This window comes from Globicephala melas, chromosome 5 (assembly GCF_963455315.2).
Source record: "Globicephala melas chromosome 5, mGloMel1.2, whole genome shotgun sequence".
NCBI lineage: Eukaryota > Metazoa > Chordata > Mammalia > Artiodactyla > Delphinidae > Globicephala > Globicephala melas.
In genome coordinates this window covers 89,423,502-89,442,342 of record NC_083318.1, presented here as the reverse complement: position 1 = coordinate 89,442,342, position 18,841 = coordinate 89,423,502, and the positions used below count along the sequence as shown (strand labels likewise).

Genomic DNA, 18,841 nt, shown 5'->3' with positions numbered 1-18,841 from the left:
CTCTAGATGCAGAGAGCGGGGTCTACTCTTCGTTGCGGTGTGTGGGCTTCTCATTGAAGTGGCTTCTCTTGCCGCAGAGCGTGGGCTCTAGGCGCACGGGCTCACTAGTTGTGGCTCACGGGCTTAGTTGCCCCACGGCATGTGGGATCTTCCTGGACCAGGGCTTGAACCCGTGTGCCCTGCATTGGTAGGCAGATTCTTAACCACTGCGCCACCAGGGAAGCCCCAATGCTGGCAAATTCTTATCAAATTGTATTATATTCTAGTCATCCATTCTCAATACTCCCCTGCTCTTCTTATGAAAAGCAACAGATAGGGAAAGAATGAATTAGAAGAGGCTGGATAAGTAGGAATTATCTAAAGTTTAATGTTACTAAATTCATACTACCGTTAGCATTCAGACATTTGAACATACGAATTTGAAAATTAAATTCCAAAGAAAACAGATAAACAATAGTTATACTTTCCAAGCTCTCCAAAGCTTTTCACTTTTAACACCCTTCTCCCAAGCTTAGCCCCAAGATCTCTGCTTTTTTCCCCAAGATAAAGCAGTAGTTCTTAACCCTGGCTGCATTTTATAATCACCTGAGGAGTTTTCAAAAAATATTGAGAATCCTGAGAGAAACTAAGAATCTACTTACTAGTCAACCCAAATATCCAATTCAAATGACAGGTATTTTTCACTTTAAGATGATGGTATTCTCATTTACATGGAAGTCTCTCAGGTGTTTATTTAGAGTAAAGTGATGCTCCTCAACTCTAACCTTGGTCCCTCTCCCTGCCAGATATCTCTACTCAGCAGCCCAGGATCTCTTTACAAACACTAATCGGATGATGTTACTCCTCTGCTTAAAGCCATTCAGTGGCTTTCCACTGCACTCAGAGTAAACCCCAAAGTCAATATTAGACACAGGGTCTGGACCCACACTAGAGTGTGGAAACTCTTCTTCAGTTTAATCAGATAATGTATTAAATGCCGAATTCTCTCCCAGCATCTCTAAAATGTGAAAACGTAGAAAAGGTCATTATGCTTACCAAGCTGGAAGCTTATTTCATTTTCCTGCTCCTTCTCATCCTTTACCAAAATTTAGTGTGAGAAATAAACTTCACCAATATTTTTTACAAAAAGTCATTTTACTAATTTATGTATGATTAACTACAAAAATAGCTCTCCTAACATCAATCTGGTGCATGTCTTCAGGCCTAGTGTTAAGTACATTCGCTTTAATTAGCCCACTGCTGAGACTGGTGCAGCAACTGAGGTGACAAGCTGCTCTGAAAAGGGCTGGCAGAGTACATGAGAACAACAAGGACATCAGCTGTGCTTGCATGCAGGAGGGTCAGAGCCTCCTCTGCTCCCCTAAACCACCTATTTATTCAACCACTGTCCCTTCAAGTTTTAGGTTTCCAAATGTTTTCTTGATTGATGACCCACCCAGAATTGGTCTTCCACAAAGCTAAGCAAATATACCTCAAAGACCTAATACTTGGGTAGAAAGAAAAAAAAAAATCTGAGTTTGATTTTGTAAAGGCCAGTTTTGACACTTATCAGCTGTGTCAAGCAAATTACCCAACTTTCTCGAGCCTATTTTTTCTTTAATAGTGAAAGCCTAGTAACAATAACAAAACATTACAACTACCTGTATCATAAAGAGCTGCAAAATGAGAAAATAATAAAGGTGAAAAAAGTTTCTAAAGCTGTAAAATGCTGTGCAAATGTTAGTATCCTTCCTTTTTCTGAACCAGAATGACTCATAGTAAAAAAAAGAAATGGTAGTGCAATGTACAAAGCTGTATTCAACCCCTATTCCCATCATTGTCTCCTAAGACTGGGGAAAATATAACCTTACTTTGGAAACAAATGCTCTTACACATCAAGTTCCAAACAGAATTTTTAAAATGGTTTTTGGTGCTATTCCCATGTCACGGTTCAGGTGATCTCAGAATAATCATGGGGCTGGGCGGGAAATCAAGAAAACAAGGCGCTAGTCCTCATTTTGCTATTTTCTCCTTATGTTACTTAGGAAACCACAAATTATCATCTGGGCTTCAATTTCTTTACTTTGTTTTTTGAAAGTCTGGAAAATAACTTTTTACAAAAGGGTATAATTTAGAGATGAGATAATGTTTATAAAATGTTTTTAGTTCCCTGAGGACTCCCTCCTCGGTTCCTCATTTCCATGTACATTCATACTTCCAAAATGCTTTCAAGTCCTCCATCAAATTCCTCTTCTTTCTGACCCTTCTGCTTTATTCAGGCAGAATAATTAAGCATTTCAGTATTCTGATTTTTTAAATGTTCTTTTTTAAAACTATATTCAGTTTTTCTTCAACTACCTGAAACTTCAACCAGGATGCACCCTACCCTGGAAGGGGTGGTGGTTCAATCCTGCTCCTTATTCCCATGTCAAAAGATTAAGAGAGTCCTCAAGTTCAAAAGTACAAGTACCAAAGCATGTACACAAAAATCCTCATCAATGAGTGCAAGTTCTTAAGGTAACAATGTATGTGGCCAAATGCAAATATATCTCACATGACAGGTTAAGACATTTGATGCAAATATTCAAAAACATTTTCAATAACAGAAAGTATGTAGCCCTCCCACCCACCCCACCCCCTCAGAAGAAATTTCTGTATCAGAAGAATCTCAGAAGAAATATCTTGTGTATCCTTCCAGAGAGTCTTTGTCTATACAAGCATAAGAATGACTGTGCCTGTTTTATACAGTTCTTGCATACTATAGTATACTAAATAATGTTTTTCACTTAATATATCCAGAATATTGTTGTGTATTAAGGTAGAAGTATATCTACTTTATTCTTTTTAAAGACCAAATAATATTTCCTTATATAGGTATATAATATTTTCAATCACCTACTGATAAACGTTTAGGTTGTTTCCAGTTATTTGTTACTTCAAACAATGCCACAGGGACTTCCCTCGTGGTCCAGTGGGTAAAACTCCACACTCCCAATGCACGGGGCCCAGGTTCAATCCCTGGTGGGGGAACTAGATCCCACATGCGTGCCGCAACTAAGATCTCATGTGCTGCAACTAAGACCCAGCGCAGCCAAAAATAAATAAATAAGTTTAAAAGAAAAACAAAACACTAAGATTCCAAGAGCGTTTTAAACTATAAAAAACAAAACAAAACAAAAAAACAATGCTGCAGTAAGTACCCTCATATTATGGAAGATAAATTCGTAGAGATAAAATTGCTGTGCTAAAGAGCACATACATTTTAAATTTTTATATAAGGTCTATTTTTTCCCCAAAAATAAGTTGTACCCTTTTAAAACCCATTAACAACGTATGAGAGTAGCTATATACTTTTTTGGTCTTTGAGCACAGGGATTCAATTGCTAGTTTCTCTTGTACAGCTCCCAACAGGGCATCATAACTGTGTGAGAGTTTAGAGCTTTCTGATTAGAATGTAAATGTGACTGACAATTCACAGCATTACCCTGAGGTCTTTTCTTTCCAAATAAACATCCAGGAGTCAGGTTTGTTTATTCTAGTCCTCTTACTCATATTTGAAGGACAATCAACTTCTAGAGCAAGACAGGATGGCTTGACAGGTAAATGAGTCTAAAGGGAAAACTCTGAACACATATCCCTTATAATTAGTCATCCAATTTGATCACCTTTTGTAAATTTCAAAAGCATCATTTATTTCCTCTTTGAGTCCCTAAATAGATTAGTCCACACTGTGACACCTACATTTATTCTCATAAACCATTTCTTACTATCTCAACACAGTCACACTCATCATTACCCTCAATTTTAACCCTTTATTGTTCAATCCAACTATCAACAAAATTGATATTTTCTAAGTTGGACTGCAGAATCATAAGGCTGAAGGAATTGGGGGGCAGATGTACAGAGAACTCAAAACAGGGGCACTGGTAAGGGTTAGAAGAATACAGATGTGTATATTTTGACACTGAAGAACATGTCCATATATTCAAAATTAGAAGTAAATTAACATCAACTTATTTGTGTCAATAACTCCATACCTTCAAAGTTAAGTGACTTACTCTGACCACCTAGCTAAATTAAATGGCAGAAGTGGGACTCAAAAACAGTCCATTATCTTCAAGTTACTTAACATTACTAAGCCTCAGCTTGGAATAATAACATCTACCTTACTATTGAACCCTGTGGTAAGAACTCCACTAATATTAGCTCACTTTGTTCCACCTCTAGGTACCAACCTGATATTCACAACAGTAGCTCCTTCTATAGGTCTAAATCCAATACTAGAGATCAGATACTTGATAAATACTTGTTAATTGATAGTTCCAGTCAACTTCAGGCTGAGAACTCCTACACTAGGATAGTAATGATGATAATTAATATTAACTAATATTTACTGCAGGCCTTGTACTCTTAAGTATTTTACATGCAATATCCCATTTAATCTTCATAACTCTATGATGTACATGCTATACTTTATTTTACGGGTAACAAAACTGAGACTTAAAGTACTTAAATAATTTGCTCAAGCTTATAATATTGGTAAAGTAGGAGCCAGAATTTAAATCTAGGATTTAAATATTTAAAGCCCATTCTTTTATCCACTAGCCAACACTACATGATGCTTACCTTTATTTTCTATCCAATTATTTCTATTTTCTTCCTCTATCACCAAAGTTTAATCAAGTCACTTATGAAACAACACAAGGCTAATTTGTCCTGAAAGTGTCATTAGTAGGTACATTTTTAAAAACAATCTACAAAGTACCTAATTCCATTTCCTCTCTTCACACCTCTTCTGATTTATATGAATATTTACTACTGCCATTAAGGAAAAATACAATTTCACGAGAGAGTAATTTCCCCTAAAAGGTTGCCAAACACATCTGTACTTTCAGAAACACACATATGCACCAGTAAAAAATGTTAGAAACTGTCAAAATCAAGTAGAATGGGTTCTAGACATAATAAAGTCAAAGGCTAAAGGCTAAAAGCTATGAGTACCAAAAATACAATCTTGATTCAGAAAGTCAGCAATCTGAACAGACATATCTATAAATACATTTTTACCTTACATCCTTTTAAAATCACTAATCACTGGTGGTGCTGTTGCTGTTATTGTTAATGTTACGAGAGTAAAAAAAAAAAAGAAACCCTCAATATTTCTGGAAAGCAAGAAAGAAGGCTAAGAGAAGATCAGAAATTGAGGAAATCTGGTAAGATTAAAAAGTTGATGAGATACAGTGACAGTGAAAGTCTGAAAAAAACCTAGCCTAGAACGTGCCCAGTAGAAGACTCAATGAACATGCCCAGTAGAAGACTTACCTTCTTAGTGAACGTAAGAGTGGTTCCCACTGTGCTTCAAGCTCAGAATCTGGACTACAGGAAAGTGAAAGGACTGTAAGAGACTCTTCAGGAATTATATAGGACTGTGATTCAGAGTCTCTGAGCAAGTGAATCCCAATACCCTCCTCTGCTGACCTTTTTCTGAGCAGTAGGCAAGTGGCAGCAGGTATTTAACATTAGGCTAAAGCTCAGTGCTTTCAGGACGAGCAGGTTCCTCTGTAGGCAATTTACTAAAATTAAAAATTCTCTTCTGTGAAAGACACTGTAAGGCACACAGACTAGGAGAAAATCTTTGCAAACCATATATCTGATAAAGCACTTGTATCCAAAACATACAAAAAGTTCTTAAAATTCAACAATAAGAAAACAACCCAAGGAAGAAATGGGCAAAAGATATGAACAAACCCCACCACAAAAGATAAACAGATGGCAAATAAACATATGAAAAGACAGTCAACATCATTTGCCATCAGGGACTTGCAAACTTAAACGAGATACCATTACACACCTATTAAAGTGGCTACAAGCCAAAAAACTGACAATACCAAAAGCTGATGAGGATGCAGAGCAACATTCATTGTTGGTAGGAATGCAAAATGGCACAGCCACTTTGGAAGACAGTTTGGCAATTTGCTACAAAGCTAAACAGAATCTTTCCATACAACCTAGCAAACCCACTCAGGTATTTACCCAATTGAGCTGAAAACCTATGTCCACCCAAAAACCTGCCTGTGAGTGTTTATAGCAACTTCGATCATAGTCGCAGAAGTGGGAAGCAACCAAGATGCCTTTCAATAGGTGAATCAATAAACTGTGGTACATCCATAAAATGGAATATTATGATCAGAGATTAAAAAGAGACAAGCTATGAAGCCACAAAAAAATAAAAAACAAAACCATGAAGAAGCCGTAATTGAATATTGTTAAGTGAAGAAAGTCAGACTGAAAAGGCTACATAGTGTATGATTCCAAATACAAGGCACTCTGGAAAAGCTTTAGAAACAGTAAAATAATCAGTGCTTGCCAGGGGGTCAGGGGAGGGGAGGAGAGATGATTAGGTATATTACCAAGAAAACTGAAATTTATGTCCACAAAAACTTGTATATTAATGTACACAGCACCATTATTCATAAGAGCCAAAAAGTGTGAGCAGCCCAGAAGTCCATCAACTGATGCATAGATAAATAAAATATGGTATATTCATACAATGGAATATTATTCATCCATAAAAAAAGAATTAAGTGCTGATAACATGTTATAACATGGGTGAATCTTGACAATATTATTATGCTGAGAAAAAAATTCAGACACAAAATATGAAGTATCACACTTTTTATGATTCCATTCATATGAAATGTCCAGAATAGACAAATCCATTGAGACAGAAAGGAGACTAGTGGTTGCCAAGGGCTGGAGAAGAAGAAATAGAGAATGACTACTAATGATACAAAGGTTTCTGTTGGGTGTGATAAAAATATTCTGGAATTAGTTGTGATGGTTGCACAACTTTGTGAATATACTAAATCCACTGAATTGTATACTTTTTTTTTTGGCTGCAACACGCAGCATGTGGGATCTTAGCTCCCCAACCAGGGATTGAACCTGTGCCCCCTGTAGTGGAAGTGCAGAATCTTAACCACTGGACCACCAGAGAAGTCCCGGACTGTATACTTTTAAGGAAGAATTTTATAGTATGTGAATAACAGCTCAACTTTTTTAAATGTTTAAAGAAAAACCTTTACTATTAAAAAAAAAAGGAGCCTCCCAATAACATTCCTCACCAGTTCAATAAGTCAGTTTCTTTCATCCATTTATTCACTCTTGCATTCCTTCATCCAACTAGCATATTCTGACCACCTACTATATTCTAAGTAGCACTGTTCTAAGCCCTGAACAAGAGAATCTCTACTTTCATGGTGGGGAGAGGAGGTAGAAGAAAAAGTAAAACCAACAAAACACTACTGGGTAGTGGTAAGTGCTATGATGTAAATAACAGAATGATGTGACAAATAATGTAATGTGACAAGGCACTATATTAGGTTAGATAGTTAGAGAAGGCCTCCCTAAGGCCAGAAAGACAAGAAGAAAGAATCAGCCATGGAACGATCTGGGGAAGAAGGAAGAGCATTCCACACTTATAGGATAAACTAGCACAAAAGTGACTTTTTCAAGGAAGAGGGGTTAAGAAGGTAATGGTGATGAAGGCAGCATGAATGATGGCAACAGTGGTATAAGAAATCAGAGTCTTGTAGAACCACACTAGCTAAGACTTTAGAGATCAAAGTATGGAATTTAGATTATCATTTTAAGTATAAATGTGAAGACTTTGCAGATTAAAAAAAAATGGAAGTATAACATGACAATTTAATGGTCTAAAAAAGATCATTCTAGTTGCCATGTAGAGAATGGACTGGGAGGAGGGCAAAAGTAGAAACAGAGAAGCCAGTTACGAAACTACAAAGAAGAAAGAATGAAAGAATGATCGCTTGGACAAACAGGGACAGAAAGATGAAGCCAGATTCCAATATTTGTAGGTAGAACCAACAGGACTCACTTTGGATTTCAGAATTTGTGGAGAGTGGTGAAGAAAAGACCATCAAGAAAGACTCCTAGGTTTTTAGTATCAAGCAGGTAGAAAATGAGCCATTTATTGAGATAGGTCTGGGAAGATGGATTTTGCACAAATTGAGATACCTATTAGACATCCAAATGGTTAAGTTAGGCAGGCAATTGTACCTACACGTCTCAGGTTCAGAGGAAAAATAAGATTGAAGGTAACTAATACTCTTGGCATTCTCACTGGTTAGCACAGTGCCAAAAGATGCACTAGTATATTATTAAAACAAGTATTTTATAAGCTATGAGAAGTCCTATAGTAAAGAAAAGTGCTTATGGTTTAGCTCAGGGCTTCCCAAACATCTTTAGTCATGGAAACTTTTCTTCCACATGTTAACATCTTGCTCCTTAACACACATTAGGGATCACTGCACAAGTATATTAAACTGCTAACTGCGTTACCTCTCAATCTTCAGCATATTCCTAACACTTCAATTGTTTAAAGTGTAACTCCATGACTTCATGCAACAACAGGTAGAGGGTTGATCAATTCGCTATTTATTTAATACCCCATAAAATTTTATAACCTAATCCTTAGAAAATAAAAAGCACTTCACAAGCAAAGGCCAATTAGTTTCTACATCTGTGAAGTTATGTGAGGCATAATTTTAGCTATAGATGAAGACACTAAAGTTTAATCACTCATCTCCAATCACACTCTGAGCTTCTAAGTTGTATACAGACTGCAATTTCCTTTGCCCAGAACTGAATTCATTATTCAGTAAATAGGTACTAAAACCACAGGAGATTTTAGGAAGTGCCCATAGTTGAATATCTAGGTGATTTCCATGCAACAACAGTAACTGCATTTTCTGAATCCTCTACAATGCGCCGGACTGTTAGAAGGAAGAAACCAAAACTTGCATATGCAGGGCTCAGAATGAGCATCAACCTGCAACTGAGTTGGCAGTAATTCCAAATATACTGATATTTCAACCAAGAAACACCCAGGGAGCTTGAACATCACTTCTTTTATAAAAACTTTTCCTAACCTTCCATGAAAACCTCTCCATCCTCTCTTCTGTCTCCTTGTAGCTTAAAACACCTGTAACACATCTATGTGTTTGTTCTCTTTCAGATACCTCTTTTGAATAGGAGGCTGTGGCCTCTTCATTTTTGTAACTACACTGCTCAATGTGGTATCTGGGATACAGAATAGGAAAGGGCAAAGGATTTGGAGTAAAGACCCAGTTTCAGATCCTGTCTTCATAACTTACTAGCTGTGAAATCTTAGATAAATCATATAACTTCTCCAAGCTACAACTAAACACTGGACATGACATCACCAATTTTGCAGGACCATTATGACAATTAAGTGAATGAATACATTTAAAGCAGCTTAATTTTTTAAAATAAGTTTTTACATTCTTTTTTTTAACATTTATCTATTTTATTATTTTTTTGGCTGTGTCAGGTCTTAGCTGCGGCATGCGAGGTCTTCGTTGAGGCATGCGGGATCTTTCATTGCAGCATGCGGGTTCTTTGTTGCAGTGCCAGGCTTCTGTCTAGTTGTGGCGTGCGGGTTTTCTCTCTCTAGTTGTGACACGCAGGCTCCAGGGTGCATGGACTCTGCAGTTGTGGAGCGTGGGCTCCAAAGCACATGGGCTCTGTACTTCGCGGCATGAAGGCTCTCTAGTTGTGGTGCGGGAACTCAGTAGTTATGGCGCGTGGGCTTCGTTGCTCCATGGCATGTGGGATCTTAGTTCCCCGACCAGGAATCGAACCCGCGTCCCCTGCACTGGAAGGCGGATCCTTTACCACTGGACCACCAGGGAAGCCCCTAAAGCAGCTTAGTTTTAAGGTAGCTCTCACACAGCAAATGCGCAGTATAGGAAATGACAGCTTAAAAATGCTCAATGAATGAAGGACTATATGTATATGCATTTATACGTATACACATACACACACATATAGATAATCATCACTTTATCCCTGTATTAGTCCATTCAGTCTACTATAACAAAATGCCACAGACTGGGTGGCTTATAAACAACAAAAATTTATTTCTCACAGTTTTGGTGGCCAGAAGTCCAAGATCAGGGTGTCAGCATTGTCAGGCCCTCTTCCGGGTTTCTGACTGGCCACTTCTCACTACCTCCTCATATGGTGGAAGGGATTAGAGAGCTCTACGAGATCTTTTACCTAAGGGCACTAACCCCAGTAATGAGGGTGGAACTCTGAAGACCTAATCACCTCTCAGAGGCCTCACCTCCTAAGACCATCCCATTGCACATTAAGATTTCAACTTATGAATCTGGGCGGACACATTCAGACCATAGCAATCTCCCTGCCATACTTCTACTAATCCATAAAGGGTCAGATTAAAACAGTACCTCCTCATGCTTACTCGTTTTCATTTTTCTTTCTCGCTCTCACTAGACTGTGAGTTACTCAAGAATATGGATCATGTCTTGGTCATCCTTGAATCCCGAGAATCTAACAAAGAACCTGGGACATAACAGGTTTACTAATAAATGTTTATGATCTTAAATAATGATACTGAAAGGAGAGAAAAATCTTGTTCTTATTGCAAGGAGCAATTGTTCTCAGTATTAAAGAAAGGGATTGACCCATCATCTTTATTTGGTGCAACAAATCTAAAAGATTTTAAACTACAGCAAAAGAAGTAACAGATGGATTGGGGAGATTTCCTAACCCTGACACCAAAATTTCATTTTCAACCTTAGGCCCTTTAACTCCTAGAGGAAAACATAGGCAATACACTCTCTGACATAAATCACAGCAATATCTTTTTAGATCCATCTCCCAGAATAATGGAAATAAAAACAAAAATAAACAAATGGGACGTAATTAAACTCAAAAGCTTTTGCACAGCAAAGGAAATCATAAACAAAATGAAAAGACACCCCACAGATTGGGAGAAAATATTTGCAAATGATGTGACCAACAAGGGATTAGTCTCCAAAATTTACAAACAGCTCATGAGGCTTAATACCATCAAAACAAACAACCCAATCAAATAATGGGCAGAAGACCTAAATAGACATTTCTCCAAAGAAGACATACAGATGGCCAAGAGGCACATGAAAAGATGTTAAACATCGCTGATTATCAGAGAAATGCAAATCAAAACTACAATGAGATATCACCTCACACCAGTCAAAATGGCTATTATCAAAAAATCCACACACAATAAATGCTGGAGAGGGTACGGAGAGAAGGGAACCCTTATACACTGTTGGTGGGAATGTAAATTGGTACAGCCACTATGGAGAACAGTATGGAAGTTCCTTAAAAAGCTAAAAATAGAGCTACCATATGACCCTGCAATCCCACTCCTGGGCATATATCCAGAGAAAAGCATGGCCCGAAAGGATACATGCACCCCATGTTCATTGCAGCACTGTTTACAATAGCCAAGATATGGAAGCAACCTAAATGTCCTTCAACAGAGGAATGTATAAAGATGTGGTATATATATATACAATGGAATATTACTAAGCCCTTAAAAAGAATGAAATAATGTCATTTGCAGCAACATGGATGGACCAAGAGACTGTCATACTGAGTGAAGTAAGTCAGACAGAAAAAGACAAATACTGTATGATGTGGAATCTAAAAAGAAATGATACAAATGAACCTATTTACAAAACAGAAACAGACTCACAGACTTAGAGAATGAACTTATGGTTACCAGGGGGAAAAGATAAGGGGAAGGGATAGTCAGGAAGTTTGGGATCGACATGTACACACTACTATATTTAAAATGGATAACCAACAAGGACCTACTGTATAGCACAGGGAACTCTGCTCAATGTTACATGGCAGCCTGGATGGGAGGAGAGTTTGGGGGAGAATGGATACATGCATATGTATGGCGGAGTCCCTTTGCTGTGCACCTGAGACTATCACAACATTGTTAATCGGCTGTACTCCAATATAAAATAAAAAGTTATCTGACCCGGAATCGCTGGGGAGGGGTGGCGGAGGCGCGGGCTGCTGGCGCCATGGTCTTCCTCACGGCGCAGCTCTGGCTGCGGAACCGCATCACCGACCGCTACTGGAGGGTCCAGGAGGTGCTGAAGCACGCGCGGCACTTCCGGGGAAGGAAGAATCGGTGCTGCCGGCTGGCCGTCAGGGCTGTGACGCGAGCGTTCGTGCAGTGCACCCGAGCCCGCAGGGTGAAGAAGAGGAACCTGTGGACGCTCTGGATCAGTCGAGTTACAGCTGCTTCCCAGGAACACGGCCTCAAGTACTCAAGCATTCATCCTCAACTTGATTAAGTGCCAGGTGGAGCTCAACAGGAAAGTACTTGCAGATCTAGCCATCTACAAACCAAAGACTTTTAAATCTTTGGCTGCTTTGGCCAAAAGGAGGCGACAGGAAGGATTTGCTGCTGCCTTGGGGGATGGGAAGAAGCCCGAAGGCATTCTTTCCAGGGTGGCACAGCACCTCTGAGGGGGATGCTGACACCCACTGACTGCCCTTTGAGGCTGAGCATCTTAGGAAGTTTTTTTCTTCCCCCATGTGATGATTATACTAAAATAGGGACTAAGAGCTATTTGTCAACAATGAGTAAGTTTGACTTGCATTTGTGTTAATTTACATTTCAGTAACAGGCCTGAGAGAAAAGGCCTTATCTTGCCTCTTTTGGCACAGGTTCAGAAATCTCACATGGATTGTGTGAATAAAATTTGTGTGGAACGCAAAAAAAAAAAAAGTTAAATAAATAAATAGGTCAATCAAAGCAAGACATCTCAGTCAAAGCAAGCCTACTCCTCCCATTGGGGGAGGGGAGGGGGAGGGAGGAGGTAGCTCTTATTTTTCATTTTATTTAGTTATTTGTAATAAATAAATAGGTTGCGGTTTCCTCCCATAGTTTAGAGCAATTTAACTTTACTTTAAAAACTAATAAGCACTTCCTTGTAGTAACAGGATTTTTTTTTCCACCAAAGTAAAAGTGGAGAATTTCCCTGGCATCTATTTCAAAACCACAGCTCATCATAAACAGCGCAACAAAAGATCAAGTCTGCAGTCTTGGCAGTAATGAAACAATCTTTACATCAGGTACAGATCTCAAGTTAACAGTAGAGCAAAGATTCACCTACAACTCCTATAGTCCATCATTTGCCTGCAAATATGAAGCAGTAACACAATAGGTATCAACTCAGTGACACAGCAGTTTTACTGGTCTAAATGCTTTGAAATTAAACTCTTACAATAAAGCCAGCCTGACTAGGAAAAAAAAGACAAAGTTAAAATCAGATGGAGCCTACTCATCCTTATCTCATACACTTTTAACTGAACTTTCTTTTTTTTTTACCAGTCATCCGTAGAGAATTAATTCAAGGGTCATTTTTCCTCAGGAAGCTTCACTGATATCCTAAGCTATGTTAAGGATGCCTTCTCCATGTTCATACAGAACACTAAAATGTGTCTCTATTTTACAATGCGCCATGAGATTCTCAAAGGCAAGGACTGTTTCAAGCCATCACTGCATCTCCAGAACCTAGCAGAAGGCCTAGGTCAGAACACATCCTCAACAAAAGTTTGTTGAGCTAAACTGATAAAGGACTCCAGGTCAAAAACGGTAAAGTAAAAGCAAATATTTTGACAACATTTGCTAAATTTATATTCTGAGCTTATACAAATAGGCCCAGTCATAATAGATACAGAAGCATAGTACATACTATACATGCATAGTTGTAGCTAAGTACATAAGATGGAAATACCTCCTGTAATGTTCTTAAAAATGTATACAATTTTTTCTTTACTGACTTTTTTACCTCTAGTTCTTAATCTATTTTGAGCCTCTGATAATCTGAAAGACATTATGAACCTTCTCTCTAGAGACATAATATTTTGCATACAGGAATTCAGGGAAGTGCTAAAACCTGCTCATAAACCCAGAAAAAGAACTCCTGCCCTTGTCTGTCTCCCTTCTCTCAGGCTACCATGAGAACATTCGTTTTCTCCTGAAATCTTCTAAGAGCTCCACATTTATTTTCTAATCCTTTAGATGTATTCTTTTGGATAAAAACACACAGATGTTAGGATGATAAGTATAGGTCTTTCAGTCAATTAAAAACATCTACAGTTTGTATTCTACGGTTTATTCTTTTTCTATTAAATAGTAACTCTAATAGAAAGCTTTGTTCATATTTATACAATACTTTATATTAAAGTTCAAAACCACGGCATTTATAAGAAAGTCAATGCATTAAATTAATAGTTTTAAGAAAAGAAGAAGCCCACGTTAATGCCTATAAAAACTGATAAAGTGTCCTGGAAAACAGGAAAAGCCATTTCTTTTATTACTGGAACTGGAGGAATATATTAGAAACATGAATACAAAAGTTATAAATCATTTTTCTCCTATAAATCTAATTTCAAATGCAGCTAACTGGTTTTTGTTTGTTGCTTTTTTTTCTTTTTTTAATAAAACAGAGATAATTCCTGATTTGGAGATAAATTTTAACCAATGAATAATTCAGGTCAAAGGAATTAAAGTTTAAATGAGATTTGCTAAAGCACACTCTAGAAGCATAATCTGAATAATCTGGAGTACCAGTGAGGACTGATAATAAACAATAAATAAAAGCTCCTTGCAGCTCAAATTTACATTAATCTGTACTTTTGTAAAAATTAGAGTTATTGAACTCTGTTTGGTGGAAAAGGACTCTTAGACTCACTACGTGCTAATACATCGCAGTAACAGAACTCAAAAAACATTAAGTAGTTTAACACAGTGATATAATTTCCTTTCTCTTAGAGACACCACAAAACTGTGGATGCTTAACAGAACATGGCAATAAAATGGATCAGTACCTATAAGAAGACTATTCTGAAGAGTGATGGTTAAAGACGGTGGGCTGAAAACACACATTAGCTTCCACTCCTTACTCAAAGTGATAATAAAGTGAATTTTTAAAAAAATCAATCCCATAAGGATAAAGAGAATAAAAGAGAAGAAAACAATTTTAGGAATTAGAAAGTAGATGAATAAATAACTGAATTAACAAACCTAAGGAAGGATTTCCCTGGTGGCGCAGTGGTTAAGAATCCGCCTGCCAATGCAGGGGACACGGGTTCGAGCCCTGGACCGGGAAGATCCCACATGCCGTGGAGCAACTAAGCCTGTGTGCCACAACTACTGAAGCCCGCAAGCCTAGAGCCTGTGTTCCACAACAAGAGAAGCCACAGCAATGAGAAGCCTACGCAGTGCAATGAAGAGTATCCCCCAATCTCTGCAACTAGAGAAAGCCTGCGCACAGCAACGAAGACCCAATGCAGCCAAAAATAAATTAATTAATTAATTAATTAATTTTTAAAAACCCACACATATCTAAGGAAACTTAACCCTAAACTTGGAAGCAACCCAATTTATACAACAGATCCCATAAAAGATTCAGGAATCAGTACAAGTAGGATACTCTGGAAGTAGGAGTGAAGATGGAACAAGACTTCCACAGTCTGTTTAAGGAGTTACACACCCAGACCCCCTCTGCAATCTACACAGTAGGCTTCTGTACTACCTCCCATCCTAAGAAAAGACTAGAAGCTAAAGGTTTATTCTATGAAGAGGGCAAAACAGAGAGGGTGTCTGCCTTGGCAGATACAGTCACAGGCACAGTTGCGGGCAGATGTACCATATTTAACACTGGGTGATTAGATGAGTTTAAAAAAATCAATGTTGAGACCCCTAGCCTTTTCCCCCAGCAGGATCCCCAGAACCTTGCAGTCGGGATAATAATCTCCAAGCGAAGACCAATTGTGCTTTTTTTTTTTAGCAAATCTGACCACACCACATAAAGACCTAGAAAGTACTTTATCCTAGGGGTTCTTCAAGGTAACAGCCTAGCCATATCACCCTTCAGCAAATCCCACAGTTGACATGCCCACCACACACATGCACAGAGTTCCAATTCACTTCTCAGTTGTCCTACTTGTAAATAAAAGCAGAAAGCAAAAGGGTTACTAGGTCTTGAGGGAAGCCTCTAATGTGAAACAAGACATCAAAATAGACAGAAAAAAGCAACTAAAAGGATAAACAATGGCAAAGAATAAAAATGCCCCCCTAAAATTAATATACTCAGTGATAGGAAAAAAATATTGCTTCATGAAATGAGAAAGGAATACTATATATAAAAAAGAAAAGAAGACCCTTGAAATTTTTTTAAATGGTAGCAGAAATGAAAACCATAATAGAAAGAATAGAATATAAAACTGAAGTAATCTCTCGGAACGCAAAGCATAAAAAACAAAGAAAGAGATGTAGGAGAAAAATATCAAGGATCTGTCCAGGAGGCCCAGTATCCAAGTAATAAGAATTCCAGAAATGTATAACAGAAAAACAAGGAAATATTTTATCAAGAAAATACTTTATCAAGGAAATAAACCAGGAAATTTTCCCAGAATTGAAAATGCCTCTTTATTTATTTATTTTTAAATTCTTCTCAAGCCCTTCCTTCCTCCCTCCCTCCCCCACTCCCTCCCTCCCTCCCTCTCCCTCCCTCCCTCCTCCTCTCTCCCTCCCTCTCTCCCTCTCTCCCTCTCTCCCTCTCTCTTTCTTTCTTAGCTTTAGCATGCATGTGGGATCTACTTCCCTGACCTGGGATGGAACCCAGGCCCCCTGCATTGGGAGTGCAGAGTCTTAACCACTGCACCACCAGGGAAGTCCCCAAAATGCCTTTTTTAGACTGAAAGAGAGACCACCAACTCAGTGGATGAAAATAGACCCACAACCAAAGATGCAATTATGAAATCTCAGAAAAAAGAGAACTTAAAATTGTCCAGAGGAAAAAACAAGTTTCATACAAAGTATCAGAAATCAGAAAGGCATCTGGACTTCTCAATAACAAGTAGAACACCTCATCCATATAAATTAAAATTAAAATTCTGTGGGAAAATTTACAGCCTAGAACTTGATACATTGACATAACATCAAGCAAGTATGAAGGTAGAATATATTTCTAGACACATGAGGTCTCAAAATATTAACATTCCACTTACTGTTTTTAGTTAGCTTTTAGACAGTATGCCCCAAATAAGGGAGTAAACCAAGAGACAGGATGTGAGACCCAAGAAAAGAAGAAATCCAACCAAAAACCATGCAAAGGGAATCCCCAGAATGAAGGTGAAGGTAGATTCCAAAAATAACAGCTACACAACAAGATTAAGAAGATAAAGTGAGAGAATCTGAATGTATTTGAAGGTTAACTGAGGGAATGTTTGGGGATTAAAAAAAGTATTGACTACACAGAAAATAAAACAAAAAATTTCCAGAAACACATAAAGTTGTTCAGGAAAGGAAAAATAAAATTACAGTACATATACTTGGCTCAACTGTCAACAGTGTTTATATAGTATTAACTGCTATACTGAGAAGCAGGCAGGATGGGATGTGTGTGCGTATATATATATGGTATGGGAGGGGGTGATAGTCTCTTCTTCCATAATAAGAATTCAATAGTTAATGCCTAGAAATGAAAAAATCAATATGTAACAAGATAAACTAGTTAGAGATAAGAAATTAAAAATCAGGTAAAAGAGCTCAAATGGCTGTAACTAGAAGCAAGAAAAAACAGATTGTTTTTATGACAAGCTTTATAAAACTATTTGACTCTAAATCATGTGCATGTATAATACTGACAAAAATTAAAACTAAAACTTAAAAAGTTTGAAAGCTTAATAAAAAAGTTTGAATGTTCACCAAAACATGGCAATAAAATTGGGTTATTTACAGAAATGTTAATGAACTGCTCTATCTTTAAAATCTAAACATACTGTGCAATATATTTCTGACCCCAGTATTATTTACAGTATACTATGGATAAGTAAGCCAAAATCACCTATATATATGCAGACTTGTCCTAATGGTTTATTAGCTGGTGGCTGCTATTGCTACCATCCTTAGCTCTATTATCAAAATTGTTTCAAAAACATACATTCACCTTAGAAACTTGCCAGATTCAATCAGTTTGATATACCAGTGGTCCCTGAGGAAACCAAAAGCCATCAGTTAAATACACATCAAGTTGAAATTTGTAAAAGTAGCATGCAGCACAAGGTAGTGGGAAAACACCGATGCTGACTGGACCTAGGGCCCTGGAATCAGAGTACCTCTACTACTTGAGAGACCTTGACCTGATTACTTAGCCTCTCTGGAGACTCATCTGCCTCATCTGAAAATGAAGAAAGCATTATGCTGCAGAGTTGTTTCAAGGATTAGAAACCAGGAAGTAAAATACTACTGCAATGCCTGGCACAAGGCTCAATAAAAGCCATCTACCGTTATTATTTAACTTGAGCATTACCTACCTCATAAGGAATAGGAGAAACCTTGATTTTACCGTTGCGTACTCTAGGCTGGAATCCCTAATTTGCCTTGTATTAGCTGGGTGACTTTGGGTAAGTTACTTAATCGCTCTGATTGCAAAAAAGAGAAATCATATCACCTACCGTGTGGGATGGTTCTGAAAACCAAATGATATGTATAGAAATACAGAGAATAAGCTGGTGCACAATCAGTGCTCAATAATTGATACCAGTTAAATATATCTGTACCATCTCTTTATCCTTTATCCTTCATAGTGAAGGTCCATCATAGACATAAGCTTTGTTATAGCTACACACTGTCCGGGCCTCTCACTGCTGTGGCCTCTCCCGTTGCGGAGCACAGGCTCCGGACGCGCAGGCTCAGCGGTCATGGCTCACGGGCCCAGCCGCTCCGTGGCACGTGGGATCCTCCCGGACGGAGGCACGAACCCGTGTCCCCTGCATCGGCAGGCGGACTCTCAACCACTGCGCCATCAGCGAAGCCCCACACTGTCCTTTTTTAATAAGCAATTGTAGAAAGTGTGAAGTCATGTAATGTCAAAAAATACAACTAAAATGGTAAGACACTTGGAATTCTTGGTATAATCAAGATTAGTCTCATTAG

The 18,841-nt window shown here is 38.1% G+C and overlaps 1 protein-coding gene and 1 pseudogene across 1 annotated transcript in view; one reads left to right on the top strand and one right to left on the bottom strand.

The window, feature by feature from the left end:
* MOB1B (MOB kinase activator 1B) overlaps positions 1 to 18,841 on the bottom strand; it is a 60,136-nt gene that overhangs the window by 24,260 nt on the left and 17,035 nt on the right. The window lies entirely within an intron of this gene.
* LOC115864302 (large ribosomal subunit protein bL20m pseudogene) lies at positions 11,892 to 12,567 on the top strand (annotated as a pseudogene).